We start from the raw sequence: 21,500 nt of genomic DNA, 5'->3' as shown, positions 1-21,500 counted from the left end.
GCGCAAACCATTTCTCGGCACTAAATTTATCCACCGCCCGACATTAATGCCTCATAAAAACGTCAACCTAATTTCCAGCTCCAGTGATCTGTATCTGCTTTAGAGAAATATGGGTTCTAAAAATTGATGAGTGCACCTGCCCAAATCCTCGGACATTGACCCCTCCAACTTTACAGGGTCAGACTAAGGTGCCACAATTTGCATGGCATTGCTGGGGTGTCTTCCACCGAAGAGGGTGGAGAGTCCAACTAATTAGTCCTGGGCTGGAGCGGTGCCAGATCTCCACCCACGCGGAAGAAAAATATGGGTGTCTCCGTAGCCCCTCAACAAAGGGAATACCAGTGCCAAATCATCATCAGGTCCTGGAGAAGGCCCGAGTTGTGGGAATCCCAACATTCGGAGTCCCCATGCCTATCCACCCATTACATCAATGGCTTTGTAAGGGCTGGCCTTCGCTGCCACAAGCTCATCCAGAAAACTCAGCAGCTGTTAGTTTCTCCTGCCAAACATATGGCGAGAGTCCACCAGAATGGCTGCTGATTTTCAGGGTCAAGGTTTGCACATAGAAGCAATAATGGGTGTGTAATAAATAGAATATTACACAACATTGTAATACTGGGCTTGACCCAGCTATGAGGAAGACGATCAAATACACTGGTGAATGGACTATAAGATATATGTCAATCAATCTATTACATAAGAACATAAGAGCATAAGAAATAGGAGCAGGAGAAGGCCATACAGCCCCTCGAACCTGCTCCGCCATTTAATATAATCATGGCTGATCTGATCATGGACTCAGGTCCACTTCCCCGCCCGCTCTTCATGACCACTTATTCCCTTATCGTTTAAGAAACTGCCTATTTCTGTCTTAAATTTATTCAATGTCCCAGCTTCCACAGCTCTCTGAGGCAGTGAATTCAACATATCCACAACCCTCTGAGAGAAGAAGTTTCTCCTCATCTCAGTTTTAATTGGCGGCCCCTTATTTTAAGATTATGTCCTCTAGTTCTAGACTCCCCAATCAGTGGAAACATCCTTTCTCTATCCACCTTGTCAAGCCCCCTCATAATCTTATACGTTTCGATAAGATCATTTCTCATTCTTCTGACTACCAATGAGTAGAGACCCAACCTACTCAACCTTTCCTCATAAGTCAACCCCCTCATGTCTGAAATCAACCTACTGAACCTTCTCTGAACTGCCTCCAAAGCAAGTATATCCTTTCGTAAATATGGAAAACAAAACTGCACGCAGTATTCCAGGTGTGGCCTCACCAATACCCTGTATAACTGTAGCAAGACTTCCCTGCTTTTATACTCCATCCCCTTTGCAATAAAGGCCAAGATTCCATTGGCCTTCCTGATCACTTGCTGTACCTGCATACTAACCTTTTGTATTTCATGCACAAGTACCCCCAGGTCCCGCTGTACTGCAGCACTTTGCAATCTTTCTCCATTTAAATAATAACTTGCTCTTTGATTTTTTTCTGCCAAAGTGCACGACCTCACATTTTTCAACATTATACTCCATTTGCCAAATTTTTTCCCACTCACTTAGCCTGTCTATGTCCTTTTGCAGATTTTGTGTGTCCTCTTCACACAATGCTTTTCCTCCCATCTTTGTATCGTCAGCAAACTTGGCTACATTATACTCAGTCCCTTCCTCCAAGTCGTTAATATAGATTGCAAATAGTTGGGATCCCAGCACTGATCCCTGCGGCACCCCACTGGTTACTGATTGCCAAACCGAGAATGAACCATTTATCCCGACTCTCTGTTTTCTGTTTATTAGCCAGTCTTCTATCCATGCTAATATATTACCCCCATCCACGTGATCTTTTATCTTGTGCAGTAACCTTTTATGTGGCACCTTGTTAAATGCCTTCTGGACGTCCAAATACTCCACATCCATTGGTTTCCCCTTTATCCACCCTCGTTACATCCTCAAAGAATTCCAGCAAATTTGTCAAACATGACTTCCCCTTCATAAATCCATGCTGACTCTGCCTGACCGAATTTTGCTTTTCCAAAAATGGTTTAATAATGGACTCCAACATCTTCCCAACCACAGATGTTAGGCTAGCTGGTCTACAGTTTCCTACTTTTTGTCTGCCTCCTGTCCTAATATCTCCTTATGCGGAGATAGTCGGGAGTAATTCTTGGACATGTAATGGTGCAGGTGTTCAGGCACTGAGAACTGATTAAGAAATGAAGAGCAGAAATCACAAACATAGGCCCGGCTTTTGTGGTTAGAGTTCCCGATCCTGAGGGTGAGCAGATTTCCCGATCCTGAGGGTGAGCTAAGTTCCCGATCCTGAGGGTGAGCAGAGTTCCTGCTCCTGAGGGTGATATCTTTGACACAGCTACACAAGCACACACACTTATAAGATGGCTCCTAACAGAACTGTGCCACATGACCTCTCCACGTAACCTTTTATTGTTATTACATCAGTAGTTGTTATTACATCATTAGTCCATTAGGTGGAGCTCTATTAAACTGCCCCCTCCTAATTGAAGAAGTTAATCATAAGAAAATAATGATTATAAATAACTTGCATGGTAAATAACAACAAAACATATGGGGCTAGAACATCCACCTTTTTTGCATGTTTGCCCAGTTAACGCCCATTTTACCGCTGAAATTACGTATAATGCCCATGTATCGCCCATTTTGGTACAAAATGGAAACTGACGGGCATTTTTCAGAAATTTATCACCGAGCGTTACTTTCCCCATGTGCTTAACGCCGGGAAAAAATATTACCGCCCGCCCACTTTTTTGAGGCGGAATCATCAGAATGGGGAAAATCAATGTCCATAATATCGCCCAGCGTTACTTTCCGCACGGATTTAATGCCAAAATTCAATATTAACACCCGTCCACTTTTTTTGTCGTAAAGAGCACATTTGGCGAAACTGATGCCCAGGAGTTCGCCCACCATCACTTTCCCCACCTCGCACACATATTGCCCACAATATCGCTGCCCAAAAAAACGCCGACAAAAAGTGGAATTGTTCTGAACGAACACCAACGGTATGGCTGGCATTTTTAAAATCCCACTCTTATGTGAGGAGCTGAAATCTGAACGATTTGCATGAAAGAGCGTTGATGTGAGTGACAACACTGACACACTGCTGTGTGTGTGCAGCTCAGACATCAATGGTGCCTATCACCTTGGTGCCAGTTAAAGTTTACGTTGATTTATGTTAAGTTGTATTTAACCCTTTCATGTTAAGGAATCACCAGTGTGTAACAGTGCAGCTATCTAAGACAGTGTGCAAAAAGGTTATGTTCAATGACAAAAATTTTACACCAACATTGGTCTGAAATTGTAAGTATCACAGGCAATAACACCCAACCTCCGTCCACACCCCATTTTTCCCACCTTTGACATCAATCACATGTTCAACATGTCCAGCAACACTGAATACAAAGGCAAAGCAGGAGCGTAGTCCCGAGCCCCCATACATTGCAACAAATTGCATTCACCCAGATGGAGATATAACACAACCATCACCTGCGGACATGCACCTCACTTTCCTTCTCCCCTCCCCTTCTTCTCCCCACCTCTACCCCTTCCCCTCCTCGCTCCACAGCGCCTGACCGAGGAGCTCCCCAGGTGGTGCCTCATTGGGGTGGGGGGGGGGGGGGTGAAGGCAGATGCGGTGGTTGCACGGGTACAGGAGTGGGGGGTGCCGAGGGGGCAACATTCTCTGATGTAGAAGCAGGATTTTGGTCCTTGCTCTCATCTGTCGTTTGCAGTGGTGGTGCGAAACCTAGGGGTGGAGTGCCATGCTCGGGGACCACTGGGTGTCCTGTGGCAGCAGTGTTCCTGGCTATCGCATCCAGGGCCTCCGCCATCCGCGGAATGTACTCAATCATGGAAGCCAGCTGTCAGAATATGCCCCCCAATGCTTTGATGAGCTGATCACCAATGTCTACAGTCCTCCTGGACAACTGTACCATCTCTCCGCTGTCATGTGGTGTTCGTGGAACAGACCTGCCGTGTCCACAGGACTTCCGCGAGGTCGGTGCCGTCCTGGGGACAATGGGGTGCCCTGTGGCGAGGTGCTTGGAGCCGGTACCTCCAGAGTGGAGGTGGGAATGACCGGAGAATCACTAGATGGCCTTGGGGTGGAATGGCTCCTGGAGCTGGCGATGCAGGTTCCTCGAAATCCGCGCTCTCATCTGTGGAGAACAGACCCAGGGGATTGACGGGCAAGAATCGGAGCTCCTCAGCACCAGATGTAGGATCGTCTGTCGACTCCTGCCCTGCGCCCCTACCTTCTGGCCTCTGTGGTCTTGCCTTGGGACGCACTGCTGGCTGAGCTGAAAAACACAAATGAGGTTATTAGTGGAGAAGGGGGTGCTAGGGTCACAAGGTGAGTTCAGCGCTACACACAGCATATACACTACTCTCAAAATCATCGCAGACATCACATTTCATGACGATCAACATATTTGCATTCCAATGATTTTCACTAGGCCATCATTATTTGTATGACAATTTTAGAAATCATCTATCATATACGATTGTATGGATATGAGTGGGTGTGGCATCTATTGACTTTACATTACGCAATGGTGTAAGCTTTACTCACGTGGCATCACTTCAGGGTCTGCAGATGCATCCGTGGCTGTCCGGAGGTGCTTCCCCATGAGTGCAAGCGCACGCTCCTCCATGTCAGTGATGTCACTGGGAACCGTTCGCCTCTGCACGGACCTCATCGTCGATAGCTTCTTCTGTAAAAGGTGACAGGACGACATGGCATGGGATCATTGCAAGATATCATTGCTTGGTACTGTCACAGACACTGATACAATACATAACCGACAGATGTAATCATCATTGTTATGAAAATGATCCTTCTTTACCTAAAGACGTACACCGTGACCACAGGCTTTGAGTAAAACATTCCCGGTAAAAATGAAAGACCTCACATCTGATGATAGTCACTCATAACTCTTACAAATAAAATTAAATGAATCCAAAAGTACATGTAAATCAATGTAATACTTACTCTTGCGGATCCCACAAGGTCATTCCATCGTTCAAGAACACAAGAACACAACACAAGAACACAAGAATTAGGAACAGGAGCAGGCCATCTAACCCCTCGAGCCTGCTCCGCCACTCAACAAGATCATGGCTGATCTGGCCGTGGACTCAGCTCCACTTACCCGCCCGCTCCCCATAACCCTTAATTCCCTTATTGGTTAAAAATCTATCTATCTGTGATTTGAATACATTTAGTGAGCTAGCCTCAACTGCTTCCTTGGGCAGAGAATTCCACAGATTCACAACCCTCTCAACTCAGTTTTAAATTGGCTCCCCCATATTTTGAGGCTGTGCCCCCTAGTTCTAGTCTCCCCGACCAGTGGAAACAACCTCTCTGCCTCTATCTTGTCTATCCCTTTCATTATTTTAAATGTTTCTATAAGATCACCTCTCATCCTTCTGAACTCCAACGAGTAAAGACCCAGTCTACTCAATCTATCATCATAAGGTAACCCCCTCATCTCCGGAATCAGCCTAGTGAATCGTTTCTGTACCCCTTTCCAAGGCTAGTATATCCTTCCTTAAGTAAGGTGACCAAAACTGCATGCAGTACCCCAGGTGCGGCCTCACCAATACCCTGTACAGTTGCAGCAGGATCTCCCTGCTTTTGTATTCCATCCCTCTCGCAATGAAGGCCAACATTCCATTCGCCTTCCTGATTACCTGCTGCACCTGCAAACTAACTTTTTGGGATTCATGCACAAGGACCCCCAGGTCCCTCTGCACCGCAGCATGTTGTAATTTCTCCCCATTCAAATAGTATTCCATTTTACTGTTTTTTTTTCCAAGGTGGATGACCTCACATTTTCCGATATTGTATTCCATCTGCCAAACCTTAGCCCATTCGCTTAACCTATCTAAATCTCTTTGCAGCCTCTCTGTGTCCTCTACACAACCTGCTTTCCCACTAATCTTTGTATCATCTGCAAATTTTGTTACACTTCACTCTGTCCCCTCTTCCAGGTCATCTATGTATATTGTAAACAGTTGTGGTCCCAGCACCGATCCCTGTGGCACACCACTAACCACCGATTTCCAACCCGAAAAGGACCCATTTATCCCGACTCTCTGCTTTCTGTTAGCCAGCCAATTCTCGATCCATGCTAATACATTTCCTCTGACTCCACGTACCTTTATCTTCTGCAGTAACCTTTTGTGTGGCACTTTATCGAATGCCTTTTGGAAATCTAAATACACCACATCCATCGGTACACCTCTATCCACCATGCTCGTTATATCCTCAAAGAATTCCAGTAAATTAGTTAAACATGATTTCCCCTTCATAAATCCATGTTGCATCTGCTTGATTGCATTATTCCTATCTAGATGTCCCGCTATTTCTTCCTTAATGATAGCTTCAAGCATTTTCCCCACTACAGATGTTAAACTAACCAGCCTATAGTTACCTGCCTTTTGTCTGCCCCCTTTTTTAAACAGAGGCATTACATTAGCTGCTTTCCAATCCGCTGGTACCTCCCCAGAGTCCAGAGAATTTTGGTAGATTATAACGAATGCATCTGCTATAACTTCCGCCATCTCTTTTAATACCCTGGGATGCATTTCATCAGGACCAGGGGACTTGTCTACCTTGAGTCCTATTAGCCTGTCCAGCACTACCTCCCTAGTGATAGTGATTGTCTCAAGGTCCTCCCTTCCCACATTCCTGTGACCAGCAATTTTTGGCATGGTGTTTGTGTTTTCCACTGTGAAGACCGAAGCAAAATAATTGTTTAAGGTCTCAGCCATTTCCTCATTTCCCATTATTAAATCCCCCTTCTCATCTTCTAAGGGACCAACATTTACTTTAGTCACTCTCTTCCGTTTTCTATATCGGTAAAAGCTTTTACTATCTGTTTTTATGTTTTGCGCAAGTTTACTTTCGGAATCTCTCTTTCCTTTCTTTATTGCTTTCTTAGTCATTCTTTGCTGTCGTTTAAAATTTTCCCAATCTTCTAGTTTCCCACTAACCTTGGCCACCTTATACGCATTGGTTTTTAATTTCATACTCTCCTTTATTTCCTTGGTTATCCACGGCTGGTTGTCCCTTCTCTTACCGCCCTTCTTTTTCACTGCATTGATTGCCCTCACGCAGCTCGTTGGACGCCGACGAGACCACCTCTGCTATCTCGGTCAATATCTTCTGGTATGCCTTTGGGGTGGGCTTCCCACACGCTCCCTGTGTCAAATAACCCCAGCGTAACTTGACTTCCTACAGTAAGGAGGCATTTGCCTCGTCTGAGATCCTCCTGGCTCTTCTGCGGCCTCCAATGTGCTCCTTTCCCACCTCACTGCTCTCTCCAGCATCAGTCTCCACAGTGTGCTGTGATGCCTCCTCTCTCTCTCCATTATAGGCCAAATTTGGGCAAATATGTGGCTGGTAGCAGCTACTTTTTGTTGCTGTGAAGCTCCTTCCTCCCAAAGCAGCCACACAACACCCAGACATGCCTTCAGTCCCTCTGAGCTCCCTCTCTCTCTGTCTCCTCTTCTGTGTATGTCATGGTGACCCTAGACCTCCAGAATTGCAGGAATTGAGTGTTGCCATGCCGTTGCTAAGGATGGCCACACTTTACGGCAGAAGGTCAAAAAAAATTAACGCTACCGCCCATTTTATACCACTTGCGGTAACGTCCATTTTCAAAAGTGCAGATTAGGTGGTTTGAGAATGGACGAGAAACCGGCGATCTAAAAACCCTTTTTTATCGCACACGCCGGAAATATCGCCCATTTTGAGGCGATAACCACAAATGTGCAGGTTCTAGCCCATGAACTTATTTTTCCATATTTACAAATCAAACTTAACTACTGGTTTTCTGTTTCGAGGAGGATAACTTGTTTCTTGAACAAAACTTTCCAATCTTGTTCTAGAATTTAGACTCATTCTCGGCTGAGTCTGAGGAGAGTTTTTTTTCCAAGGGCTGACCATGATCTACATTTTGACTCTCTATTCCTTCAGATTGTTTGTCTGCCTGACTCGGACTCAGACTTAAATTCTGACTTTCTCTTGGACTTGTTTCTAGTACATTTGATGTAGGATTTGCTACTAGTACACTAGTAACAAGACTATCTGACTCATCAGAAATAATCGAATCATTCCAACTTTCAACTTCTTCCACATCTGTAGGTAAAATATGATCAATGTGAACAAACCTAACCTTTCCATGATCAAACATCTTGACCAAATATGTGCGAGGGCCACATATCACTATTCTTCCTGGTAACTACTTTAACCATTTATGGTGATGGTTCTTCACTCTAACCTTCTCATTCAGTTTCACACTTCTCTCTCTTACTCTACTTCTATCATGACTCTCTTTCTGCCTTGATTGTTTCTCTTTTACTGACTGTGCCAAGTTTGGTTTTAACAACGAGAACCTTGTTTGTGGCTGTCATTTGAGAAACAACTCTGCTGGTGTTCTACCAGTAGTTGTATGAGGTGTATTACGATATCTAATCAGAAAATTTTCCTGTTTGTGGTGCAACGACAACTGCCATTTTCTTGGATATGGATCTAACATTTGCTTGATGAAGACACCTTTTACAATTTGTACTGTGTGGTCTGCTGCATTTGAAACAGGGTGGCATGGTGGAACTTTGATATGTTTCACACTGTTTCTGCTCATGAACTGTACAAATTCTTCTGAACAAAATTGCAGCCCATCATCAGACATAATTTCTTCTGGGAGGCCATATGAAGAAAACAATTGTTGCAATTTGTCTAGTGTTTTACTTGTTGTTATTTTCCGCATCGGAAACACCTCTAGCCACTTCGAATGACTATCACTATGAACAATTGCTGTCTTTCTAGTTCAGCAAAATCTACATGTAACCTTTGCCACACCCTGGGAGGCCATTTCTATAGCTGTAATGGTACTGATCATGGTTTCTTGCTTACCGATTGATATGTTGTATGCTGACTGATGATGTACTCTATATCTTTATCTAAATCTGGCCACCATAAGCATGCAAAACTCTTGGTCAAGCATATTCCCATGTGTTGATCATGAAGAGCTCCTAACAATTTGAAGCTGAACTTATTTGGGATAACCACTCTTGCTCCCAACATGATACAATCTTTATCCACTGACAATTCATTCCTACGAATGAAGTATGGATGAATATCTTCTTCTGCTACCTGGTTTGGCCATCCATTTGTTATATAATCATACACTTTTGACATAACTGGGTCACATTTGGTTGCCCTACCAATCTCTTCAGCTGTGACTGGTAGCTCATCAATATATGAAAAAAAGAACACCTCTTTTCTATTGGGTGTAACTTGTGATGGGGATGGAAATCTGGACATAGCATCAGCATTACCATGATCAGCTGATCGTCTGTACTCAATGTCATATGTATATATTGACAAAATCAATGTATTGGGTAGATTAGACTCTGGAACCTGGTTTACGGTTACTTTATAATCACCACACAATCTTACCTTATCATCTGACTTAGGTACAACAACAATGATTGTAGCCCAATTACTTAGATCTACATTAGAGATAATGGTCTAGAATGTCCAAACAATCTGCCAGCGCCTGATTGCCATCCAAAATAGCGCTAAGATTCCCAAAATTATTGCCGGCAAAAAATTCCCCGCAAAAAAGAAAAAAATCCACCCATATGGGCGTTGCACCCCGATTCTCAGCGAAAAAATGGAAACTTGGGCTGATTGGGCGGTTCTTAATAAATTTACTAAACATTTACACCGAAGCTGCGGTTTGAGCCTAGGAGGAGAAAAACACAAAAAATATTTTCTCAAAAAACATAAAATAAATTATCATAAAAACATTCTCAGGACCCTTTTCACTTAAATCACTGCAAGAGAATTTTAAAATAATTAGTAAAAAAACAATTATTTACTTTTTTCTTGCAGGGCTACTCACCCACTGCCCAGCTCCGCTGATGCTCGTGGGCGTTTTTTTAAATATTTACCTACGGGTCACTGCTGAGCCAGAGCTCGCACCATGGCGATCTATGGATGGTGCATGCCAGTGGTCCGCTCGCCAGCAGTACTTCGAAACCGCCGGCGGAACTCAGCTTGGAAATTTTTCGCCAACCCGGTTCTTGCCCAAAACGGCCAATACCGCCGAGAAACTGGGCGGTGAAGCACTGGAAATTCTAGCCCATTGTTTTCAATTTCTCGTCTTTTGAGTTCTTGCTCAACTTTTTCCTTGAATGCATATGGTATGAGACGTGGCTTGCAGTAAACTGGTCTTGCGTCCTTCTGTACTCTGATACTCGCCTTGAAGTCTTGGATCGGACTGCCTGTTTTGTGGAACACCATTGGATACTGCTTGCTCACATCATTTTTCGATGCAAATTTCGCTTCCACATGACAAATCTCATTCCAATTCTACCTAACAAGGCAGGCTTGTCTCCTGCCACTACTATGAGAGCCAAGTTCTGAAACTGATCCTTGTATTTCACCAGTATGGTGATACATCCTGCAACAGAGATTTGCTTTCTTGAGTAGCCTCGCAGCTCTATCTTCGATTTCTCCAGTCGAAAATCACGCAACTTGTCGAGATATAGCGATTCCAATACGACGTTCATAGATGCACTCGTGTCGATTTCCATGGGTATCCTGGTTCCTGCAATGTCTACTTGCATAACGATACTTCGTAAATCGCTGTTAGATATCTTCATGCTCCTGATGACGTGTATCTCTAGAACCTCCTCGTCCTGTTGCTTCTCTTCAATGCGATGTAGTGTCTGGTGATTTCTACTTCTAGTATTGAAAGTCGTTTTATGCTTCAGTTGACATGCCTTTGCAAGATGCCCAGTTTTCTTGCAGTATAAACACACTGCCTTCACATATGGACAGCTTTGAGCAATGTGTTGTCCCAGGTTCGAGGTACTGATGGCATGACTTCAATACACTGTTAACTTGGCCAGCTGCTGAGTCCTTGGGGCCCAACTGCCTTTTACTTTTAGCCTGCAGTTGATTCACTTCGGTTTTCTGACGACTGGAAATGGGGCGAAATTCTCATGAATATTAGTCGGCCATATCCATTGACATAGCTGTCTGACAAGCTAAGTCAAAAATCAAGTTATGGGTTGTCAACAATTGGCCTCTAATTCCTTCATTTTTCACCCAACAAACAAAGCGGTCACGCAATGCTCGGTCCTGAAAACTTCCGAAATAACAGTGAATGGATAGCTTTTTTAAAGCTACAATGCACTCACTGATGCCCTCATCATTTAATTGATTTTCAGGGGCTCAGGACTGTAGTGCTGTTCAACTTAGTTAGAATCTCTGTCAGTGGCATGTCCTTTGGTTTGACGGCAACAAGCAAATTTTTCAGGGTTTCATACACCTCAAAGCCTACTTCAGTCAAGAAAACAGCCCGTTTCCTTTCTAAAACCTCCCGGTTATGGTTTACATCATCGGAAACTTCGCCGATACTATTCACAGTGAAAAACATTTCTAGATGCTCCACATATGCTCCGAAAGTCTCTCGGTCATGATGGAACTCACTCAAGTGCCCTATTATTTCAATAGGCATGGTCATCTAGACTCTAACGGTTCAGCCAAGTGTGCTTGAAATTTATCTTGGATTTTTAGCTGTTCTGCAAAACAAAGAACTTCTCAAAGTCTCTCCGTCGGTTGGCAGGAGTATCAACCAACAAAAATATTTGCTAGGGAATCCAAAAATTGTATCCTTGTCACCAATCTGTGATTTTTGACACAGCTACACAAGCACTCACACTTATAAGATGCTGTCTAACAGAACTGTGACACATGACCTTTCCACATGACCTTTTATTGTTATTATATCAGTAGTTGTAATTAGATCAGTAGTCTGCTAGGTGGAGCTCTATTACACTGAGGGTGAGCAGCGTTCCTGCTACTGAAGGTGAGCAGAGTTTTCACTCCTGAGGGTGAGCAGAGTTCCCGATCCTGAGGGTGAGTAGATTTCCCGATCCTGAGAAGGAGCAAATTTCCCAATCCTGAGTGAGAGAAAAATTCCCGATCCTGAGGGTGAACAGATTTCCCAATCCTGAGGGCGAGCAGAGTTCTCACTGCTCGAGGCGAGCATTTACATTTGTTGCCAGCAGCATTGCACCTCCAGCAGCGTTGAGGAGGAAACACCTCTTGAGCATTGCCTCACTTATATTACAGCACTGCTGTCTCAGTCATGACTGTTGCCAGTGGCAGTAATGTAATATAAATGCAGCTTAACACTGCTGATGTGCTCATCTGATCTTCTCATCCCCTGTACTCATCCTAGTGATTGTGATCACTAAAGGATTCACTGCCGTAGATTTCCATCTTATCAAGTTGACGAGTTAACTGTGTCAGACTTGTACCACTAGGTACAAAACAAAATATGCACGACCAGACTATATTGATAAATGTTACTAGTCCACAGATAATAAGAGGGGCTTGGGTTATTGTTTCTTCATGTGACCACCACTGTAGGATCATTCTGGTTTGAAAAGGTTTTTTATTAAATATAAATAGCTATCCAGAAACAGTTACCATTCTTAGTAGGAGGATCCTTAACCAATTAAGTGATGTACTTGCTCACAGAAAATTAAAGTCTGACAGTATAATTACATGAATAAATTGCTATTTAGACTAGGTTAAATTGATTCGTACCAGAATAATTTAGTAAGCTTTTTCATTATTATTTTATTTATGCTTAAAAGGCCTGCTGCTTTTCATACCACCACCCCCATATGGCAAGTTCTGGTACAGTCCCTGAGCCATATGGTTATTGACTGTTTTGGCATAGTTCCCATCCAGTCGCATTACTCAAAATGCTCTTGAAGTTATTTTTCTTTAATACTGAATTTGGTTTATCTTATGATTTGAAAAATACCAGCAGTTCATTAGATTCTACAACCTTTAGACATCCTGATTTTTGGGAAGCTGAATTTACTCAAGCAAAGAAAAATTTGCAGAAAGTGTTTGCAAATTAAAATCTTGTGAGTTTACTCATTTAAAATAAAAACCATGTTAATGGTATAATTAAAATTTTTTTTGCAGCTAAACATTACTCAGGGTGGAAGGGGAGGGCCGAGTGCTATCTTGATAATACAGCCCTGCCACTTTAAGCAGTCCTGATATAAGCAGTGCTGTACGACGATGGAGGTACTGCTATCTCAGAGAATGGTTTTGCAGGGCTCCTCCAGAGGCAGCACTACTACTTGAGGTCCATTTCAACAGCCAGCAGAACTAGTAGGAGGGGGTGGGGAGCACACCACACCAACCATTGCTGAACTGGACATTTACTGCTATCGAACCAGAAACCTGAAGTCACAATCACATTTCTAAAGCATTGCACGTGCATTTTTCTCCACTACTGGCAGTGCTGTGCAATCAACCCTGCAGCGCACAAGGGGACCATTGGACCCACTGGACCTGTGCTAGTACTTGTTCTTCCTTTGGAACTGTCTCTTTGAATCCCATTCCAGAGCAGTAGGAGTCTCAGAGCACTGCAGGATCACTTCAAGTAGAAATGGTCTGCATTATAAAAGGGGAAAAGAACGAACCTCTATCACACATTATATTTTATGGGCTCCTTTGTACACTTCCTTATTTTCTGGTAACCTGCTGTTGAAACTAAATGCTGCAATACTATCATATCTGTTTCATAATATCTCATGTACACTGCTGCATAATGGGGGAAAGCTGAAACAATAATTTAGGATTCTTCTGATATGTGTAAACCACTTTTGTTTTCCTAGTTTAATTCATCAGATCTGCTTGATTGAATAAATGGCTTGTAATTCAGTGGCAGCTATTTTATATACACACTATGGGGTCGAAATTCGTTATGGTCGTTTTTGCGGCGGTGTCACCGGCTGAGTGCTGATTTTATTGCCGGACGTTAGGCGCAGCCTCAAAGTCCTAAGTTCAGCTTTTACACCCAAAGATGAGAGAGCAGCGCTAAGAAGTGGCGTTGTACACTCATCCTCAGGCGGCAGCTCAGGAGGTCGACTGAATTTCCCGACGGGAGGCTGCCGCCATGCCAGAAAAAAAACGAAAAGAGAAAAAAAAGAACTAAAACTTCTCCGTTCTACACATTACACTTCCCCACTCTCAAAACTAATGAAAACATGCAGAAATAAGTAAAGAGAAAAACTTACCTTCCTTTTCCACCTGAGATCCGCTCTTTTACGACCACTTTTTCAGGCTGTAAGGCCGCCTCCTGTTATGGCAGCCGTACAAAGCAAATATCGCGACAGAGGCGTCAAAGAGGCATTGTACGCTCGATGACGTCACCACGCGGGTGGCGTTAGTCAGCGCAGCATTGCCTATTGGCGCCTCTGCCAAAGAGCCGACTGAATTTAGGATGAGGCGTTGTCGCCATTTACCATCGAAGGTAGGCCTTTGCTGCCCATTAGCCACCTAGCACCAGTGCTAACGGGCAGCTTTATAAACAAATTTCAGCCCCTTTAAATTTTATATGAAACACCTAACATTTCCCATTTTAATTGAAGGTTAAAGGGGATTGTTTCCCTTTTGGGAAGAGAATTGCAATTGCTCAGTTCTTGCCATGCTATGTTGTGATACTGCCACGCATAAGCTACACAATAACATGAAATAATGGGGATGGTTTATTTTGCAAAGTGAATGACATAATTACAAATTGGATAATGTCATTGTGTCACATCTTGACTCAAAGAAAACAAAAGGTCTGCCTGACAAAGCTCCAGGAATGATGGTGGTCCCTTTATATTTGGAATAGCTGCACTCTAACAAAGAGAAACAAAAACTACAATTGAAATGGGCAAATCCTATAAAATTTAATAAGGTGATTTCAAGTGATCAGTTATTAATAAATGATGTTGAAGTTATTTTCAAATTAGAATTCACAAAAGGTTTATTAGTTTGTAATCATAGCCTTGTGGCTATGCTCCACAACCGTCCTGCTTCACATTAGGATCCCAGGTGAGGTTGGCGTCCTTACCTGCCCACCATATGTGTGATGAGTTTAGTCAGTTATCAGCTGGTGTATGACCGGAGGGTGTTGTGCTGCTTTGGGTAAAAGCTGAGACATCTAGCTCATCAATTCCATTTCTCTTGATGTGGGCCCACCTATTACCCGCTACTCTGCAAATACAAGCAGCCCTGTGATTGGAGCAAATTATGTTCACAAACTCACTTAGTTCATTCTATTGGTTCAGGGTTTAATGTAAGAACTACTTAGAATCTACAAAGGAAAAAAGACATTAACAACAGTTAACAAAAGGTGATGCTTGTGTGTGCATTTGAAAGGTAATCATTGTCACTCTTTCTCAATAGCATCACATTGCATAATAATCCTTTAATTGTCTCCTTCAATTAATTTCTATTCCAATGCTTCAACCCTTGATCCTCCTGTAGAGCAAAACTATCACTTTATAATGTGAGAATTTGCAATTCCAGTAACAAAAGACCTTCTGTGTGGGTTCAAGTTGGGAGGGAAATAATATATTTATTGTGAATGTTGTGTCATTAGTACATGATTTTTTTAAAGTTGAAAATATTGTACTGATGGATCTGTGCTGTCATTTAATAAAAATATGCACACATTTATAGAAATATTTAAATTCCTTTTCTGAAGGAGGAAGCATCTGGTTTTGTGGCGACAGAATGGTGACTTCCAGCACTGTCGCAGCTGCTGTCACATTCTACATGAGAGCATATTTGCAGCATCTTGTCTCAGCCACACATCAGTGCCCATTCCTGCTGCCTCTATCCCAGAGGATAGCCCAACACCTGCTACTGGCAACAGGCCCTACCTTGAGGGAACAAACGTTCCATTGCTGCTGGGTGATAGAACAGGACAGACTCTACCTTTCACGTGCACTGGCTAAAGACACCTTGGGGCTTCATGTACCCACTACTTTCCCCATATGGCTGTCATTTCAGGTACAATAGGTTTTATTAGTGAGCTGCGTGCACAGCTTATATCGACTGGGAAATATATTGATTTGCAGATGCTTGGCAAAAACTAGGCACGTACTACATATACTCACAGCAGTATTATATAATGATATAATGTAGTTTAATACATTCATTACATTAAAAAACAATTCTTGGAGTATTCATTATAACTATTTTTTATTATACAAATTTAACCTAAACAATGCAAAATTATTGATTCAGTCATAATACGTACAAGATAATGCACACATTAACATCAAACTCCAAATCATGGCGTATAATAAACTATAACCATTATTATTTCTCAGCAAACAAACATAAACTTGCCGTAATTACATCAGTTATTAATTTTTTTTTATAAACATCGGTACCAACAAAGAACACTTGGAGAAGCACAATTGACAAGTAAAATGTACACAAACATGAAAAAACCCACACCTATCTAGTTTACAGTATAGATTATTACAAATGCTCCAGAATGATTTCAAAGCTGTAACAGTTATACACCATAAAGTGGTATCTGATACTGTTTGGCCTCCTCAGTCAGATCACTGCTATGTAATGCTGTGGTAGGAGTTAGGATATCACATTGTGGTGACAATCAATCCGCTTCCGTACAACAGTATTGCCAACTCTCACCTTTTCTCCAATCAATTCACACTCATTATTTTATGCTCCTCTCGCACATTCCCTGTTGCAAGAATATTGTCAAACTTAAAAAAAATATTCTCACAGTCATCTGTATATATTGAATATATTTTAAAAATTCTGTTTCAAATCTGCAAGACATTGATTGGTTGATGATGTTCATGCACTGGGAGAGCAATCGACACTTCTAATAACACCGCCTAAATGTCAGCTATCCTGTACCTGAGTCAGAATTGACAGCAAAGAAAACATCAATTACATTCCCTCCATGTAAGGGAGTATTGTTTTTCAATTGTTATTATAATCTTCAAGTTCTTACAATAAGATGATTCAGTTTTAAATTAAATTAATCTCATTTTTTTTTAAATCTTGAAACTATAGCATTATCCTACCCTTCCCCCAAACACATCCATACTGTGCTTTAAACTAATACTAGAGGATAAAGATAACATCAGATAGACTGAAACACAGACACTGAAAGTCTATTTAATGGCCTATACTTTAATTTGTTGGGTCATTTTAAAGAAGACTCTAGGGAGCTTTCAAATGCAGTAAAATCTGTGTGAGGGCAAAAGCTTTTAAGATATTGAAGAGGGAAAGAGATATTTATAGTAGTATATCAGTAAAGTAAAGGAGTGATAGGGATTGACAGCAACTTACATTAATGGTGAATACTGTTATTGTAAATGTATATACAAAATTAAAAAAATATTTAATTAAAGCAAAAAGCACAAAACTACATTTGCTGGAAATATGCAATATAAACCAAAACACCCAGCAGGTCAGTCAGCATCTGTGTAGACAAACAGACGATGTTGCAGGGGCCCAGCGCTCCAATTCTTATACTCCCGACCTGCGATGGTGTCCTCTCACAGGTTGGGGTGGCCCACGACCTGTGAGAGGACACCACCGCAGGTCGGGAGTATAAGAGCTGGAGCATGCCACTGCAGCTTCCAGCGTGAGCCGACACAAATGTGCAATGGCTTTGAGGTGGGCGACTGGGTGATGTCATTAGGACCTAGGTCGCCGTTTGGAGTGTGGGCAGAAGCATCGGCGGGGCCCTGGTACTGTGGAGGAGCGGGAAGGTCATGGCGAACTTGCGACGCGTGATTGGGGTGGAGGAGTGATGAGGGATCGTGGCTGAGATTTGGTAGGTGATCTTGGCGGAGGTGCAGCGAATGTTTGTGGCGGAGGAGCGGCGAGAGATCATGGCAGAGGCGTGGCGAGAGATCGTGGCGGAGGTGCAGCGAATGAGGGTACGGGGCCCAGAAGAGCCGAGGCCCAGGGCAACACGGGCCAGTCCACACTGCGATATGTGTGTGCACTTGGTCCGTGCAGCAGAGCAGGTCTCCAGTCGTCCTGGTCCTTGCCACTGGATATAGGCCTAGCTCTGTCAAACATCGTGTGATAGTGAATGTGCAACGGTCACCACACGTTAAAAAAATCGCGCACAGGCATCTTCCACCCTTCAATTGGAGTTCACGACTGGAACATAGGGTCCTTCATTGAAACATCTGTGAACTTATGTGGAAGCAAGTCATCCTCATTCAATGGACGGCCTCTGATGATGAGACAAACAGATCAACAGCATTTAAAAAGGAAAAGAACAAAGGGAAGGGGAGAAAAAAACTGCACACTCGAGAAGAAATAGAATGATATATAAAGTGCTTTAGTGGAAATTAAGAGATGGTTAATGGCTTATGTGATGTTAACCTGCATGAGATCAATAGGAGATTTAATGAGAGAAATTAAAGAACCTAAAGACATTTATGGGAACAGAGAATGGCTGAGATTGTGGGTAGACAGCCCTTTGCCAAACATTTACATTTTGTTCGCAAACTGATGGGCTGAAGCAGGAGATGTTACAAAGATGTAAGTAGACAATCCTTGTGATGGAGAGTACATGGGGTTGGAAGTTCAGTTCAGGGTTTGAGGAAGACACCAAAGAGCCAAAATTGCTCCCCGACTAAGAAAAGGTGCACGTACCAATATTTAAGATTTTTCTCTGCCCCAATCCATGGGCGGATCTTCCGGCGATTTTCGCCTCTTTGACTTCTATTTCCAGTCGGGGTGGTGCAGAGGGGCAGAAGGTCCCTTCAGTCGGGTTGGATGCCCCAATGAGTCATCAGTGCGTCGCTGATGACATCAGGACGATGTGGACATGCCGCGCTGCCGTGTCACAACATCCCTCACCTGCAGTTAAGGAGGGGAGCAATTTTGGGCCCTGAGATTATGAACAGTCTGGTTGAACCTCAGACAATGGCTGGAGAGGGGAATGGAATCAGTGAAGAAGCAACAGAGTTTGTGGCAGGAGCCTAAAAACGATGTCTTCATTGTTCCCACTGTTTAACTGGAGGAAATTACGGCTCATCCAAGACCAGATATGAGACGAGCAGTCTGACAACACATGGGTAGTGGAGGGGTAGAGAGAGATGGTGGAGAGGTAGAGATGACTGTTGGTAGTATACATGTAAAATCTGACTACAAGGCGACCAAGAATAGATCCTTGACGGACTCCAGAGGTAACAATGTGGAAGTGGGGAGATTGACCAATCTGGAGATGCTTTGGCTACATTTGGATATGTAAGAGTGGAACTAAGCGGGGGCAATTCCACTGAGCTGGACAACAGAGGAAAGGCATTGGAGGAGGATGATGTGGTCAACCATGTCAAAGGCTGCAGATAGATTGAGGAGGGCTAGTGCACCACGATCACTATCACCGGGGATGTCATTTGTGATTTTGGTTAGGGCCATTTTGATGCTGTAGCAGGGATGGAAACCTAATTGGAGATTCACACATGGAGTTAGAAACATAGAAACATAGAAAATAGGAGCAGTAGTAGGTCATTCGGCCCTTCGACTCTGCACCGCCATTCAATATGATCATGGCTGATCCTCTATCTCAACACCATATTGCTGCTTTTTCCCCATACCCACTGATGCCTTTTGTTTCTAGAAATCTATCTATCTCCCTCTTAAATATTTTCAGTGACTTGGCCTCTACAACCTTCTGTGGCAGAAAATTCCACAGGTTCACCACCCTCTGAGTGAAAACATTTCTCCTCATCTCAGTCCTAAATTTCCTACCACGTATCCTGAGACTGTGACCTTTTGTTCCAGACTTCACAGCCAGGGGAAACATCCTCTCCGCATCCAGTCTATCCAACCCAGTCAGAATTTTATACGTTTCAATGAGATCCCCTCTCATTCTTCTAAACTCTAGTGAATACAGGCCTAGTTGACACAATCTCTCTTCATACGACAGTCGTGCCATCCCAGGAACCTTTGTTGCACTTCCTCTGTGGCAAGTACAGCCTTTCTTAGGTAAGGAGACCAAAACTGCACACAATACTCCAGGTGTGGTCTCATCAAGGCCCTGAAAAACTGTAGTAAGACATCCTTGCTCCTTTACTCAAATCCTCTTGCAATGAAGGTCAACATACCATTTGCCTTCTTAATTGCTTGCTGCACCTGCATGTTTGCTTTCAATGACTGGTGTACAAGGATACCCAGATCCCTCTGTACATCGACACTTCCCAAGCCATCCCCATTTAAATAATACTTTGTCCTTATGTTTTTCCTACCAAAGTGGATAACTTCATATTTATCCACGTTATACTGCATCTGCCATGTGTTTGCCCACTCACTCAACCTATCTAAATCGCCTTGCAGCGCCTTTGCATCCTCCTCACAACTCACAATCCCACCTAGTTTTGTGTCATCAGCAAACTTGGAAATATTACATTTGGTTCCCTCATCCAAATCATTTATATATATTGTGAATAGCTGGGGCCAAGCACTGATCCCTGTGGTACCCCACTAGTCACTGCCCGACACCCCAAAAAAGACCCGTTTATTCCTACTCTTTGTTTCCTGTCAGTTAACCAATTTTCAATCCATGCCAATACATTACCCCCAATCCTATGTGCTTTAATTTTGCACACTAACCTCTTATGTGGGACTTTATCAAAGGCCTTCTGAAAATCCAAATACACTACATCCACTGGTTCTCCTTTATCTATTTTATCAGTTGCAGCTTCAAAAAACTCCAGTAGGTTTGTCAAACATGATTTTCCTTTCATAAATCCATGCTGACTTTATTTAATCACGTTGATATTATCTAAGTGTGCCGTTAGCACATCCTTTATAATAGACTCCAGCAGATGCAGGGAAGATGGGCACAGGTTTGGGAGGCACCAACACTTTCAAAATCTTTGGAGGGGCAAGGGAGATTGGAGATGGGGTAGTAGTTGTCAAGAACAGAGGGATGCAGGGTGATCTTTTTGAGGAGCAGTCTGGTGACAGTGGTTCTGAAAGGGAGGGGCACAGTTTCTGAGGAGAGGGAAGTGCTTGATGTGATCCAGCCACATTTGTGGTGATGGATGGCTAAACCAGTTGTGCATCAGACACACTCAGGTCTACACCCTTTGGACTTAAGGGAGCAAAGCTCGGGGCCATACCAGTGGATTGACTAGGGCCAATTTCCATTATCAGTGGATATCGAACAGGTGGCTGGTAGAACGATTGTGCTGCCCGTCCGATGTCCAAACTCATTTTGATGGTTGGGCCTCATTTGCATCTGACTGGCAATCTGCAACTCTTTTGTGGGGCGGGGGGAACAAAATAAACATTAGATCAAGTGCCCCCCGATCTGAGGGACACTCCAGACACTTAACTGCCCCTTTTTCTAATAAATGTTTTTTTTTGTTTTTTTTGTGTTTTTTTTGGGGGGGGGGCATTAAAACCATATATTTTACAAGTGCCCCCTATAAAAGGGGAGGGGGACACTAAAAATCCGGCAATTAAAGCAAATGAAACTTTAAAACATATAAAATCAAATTAAAATTTGGTTGCCGGGAGTAACGATGCACTCCAGTCCCTTCGGCGCCCACCTCTCGTGGAAGGCCGC

The sequence above is a fragment of the Pristiophorus japonicus genome, chromosome 8, assembly GCF_044704955.1.
Source record: "Pristiophorus japonicus isolate sPriJap1 chromosome 8, sPriJap1.hap1, whole genome shotgun sequence".
Lineage (NCBI taxonomy): Eukaryota > Metazoa > Chordata > Chondrichthyes > Pristiophoridae > Pristiophorus > Pristiophorus japonicus.
This window is presented reverse-complemented; position numbering follows the sequence as displayed.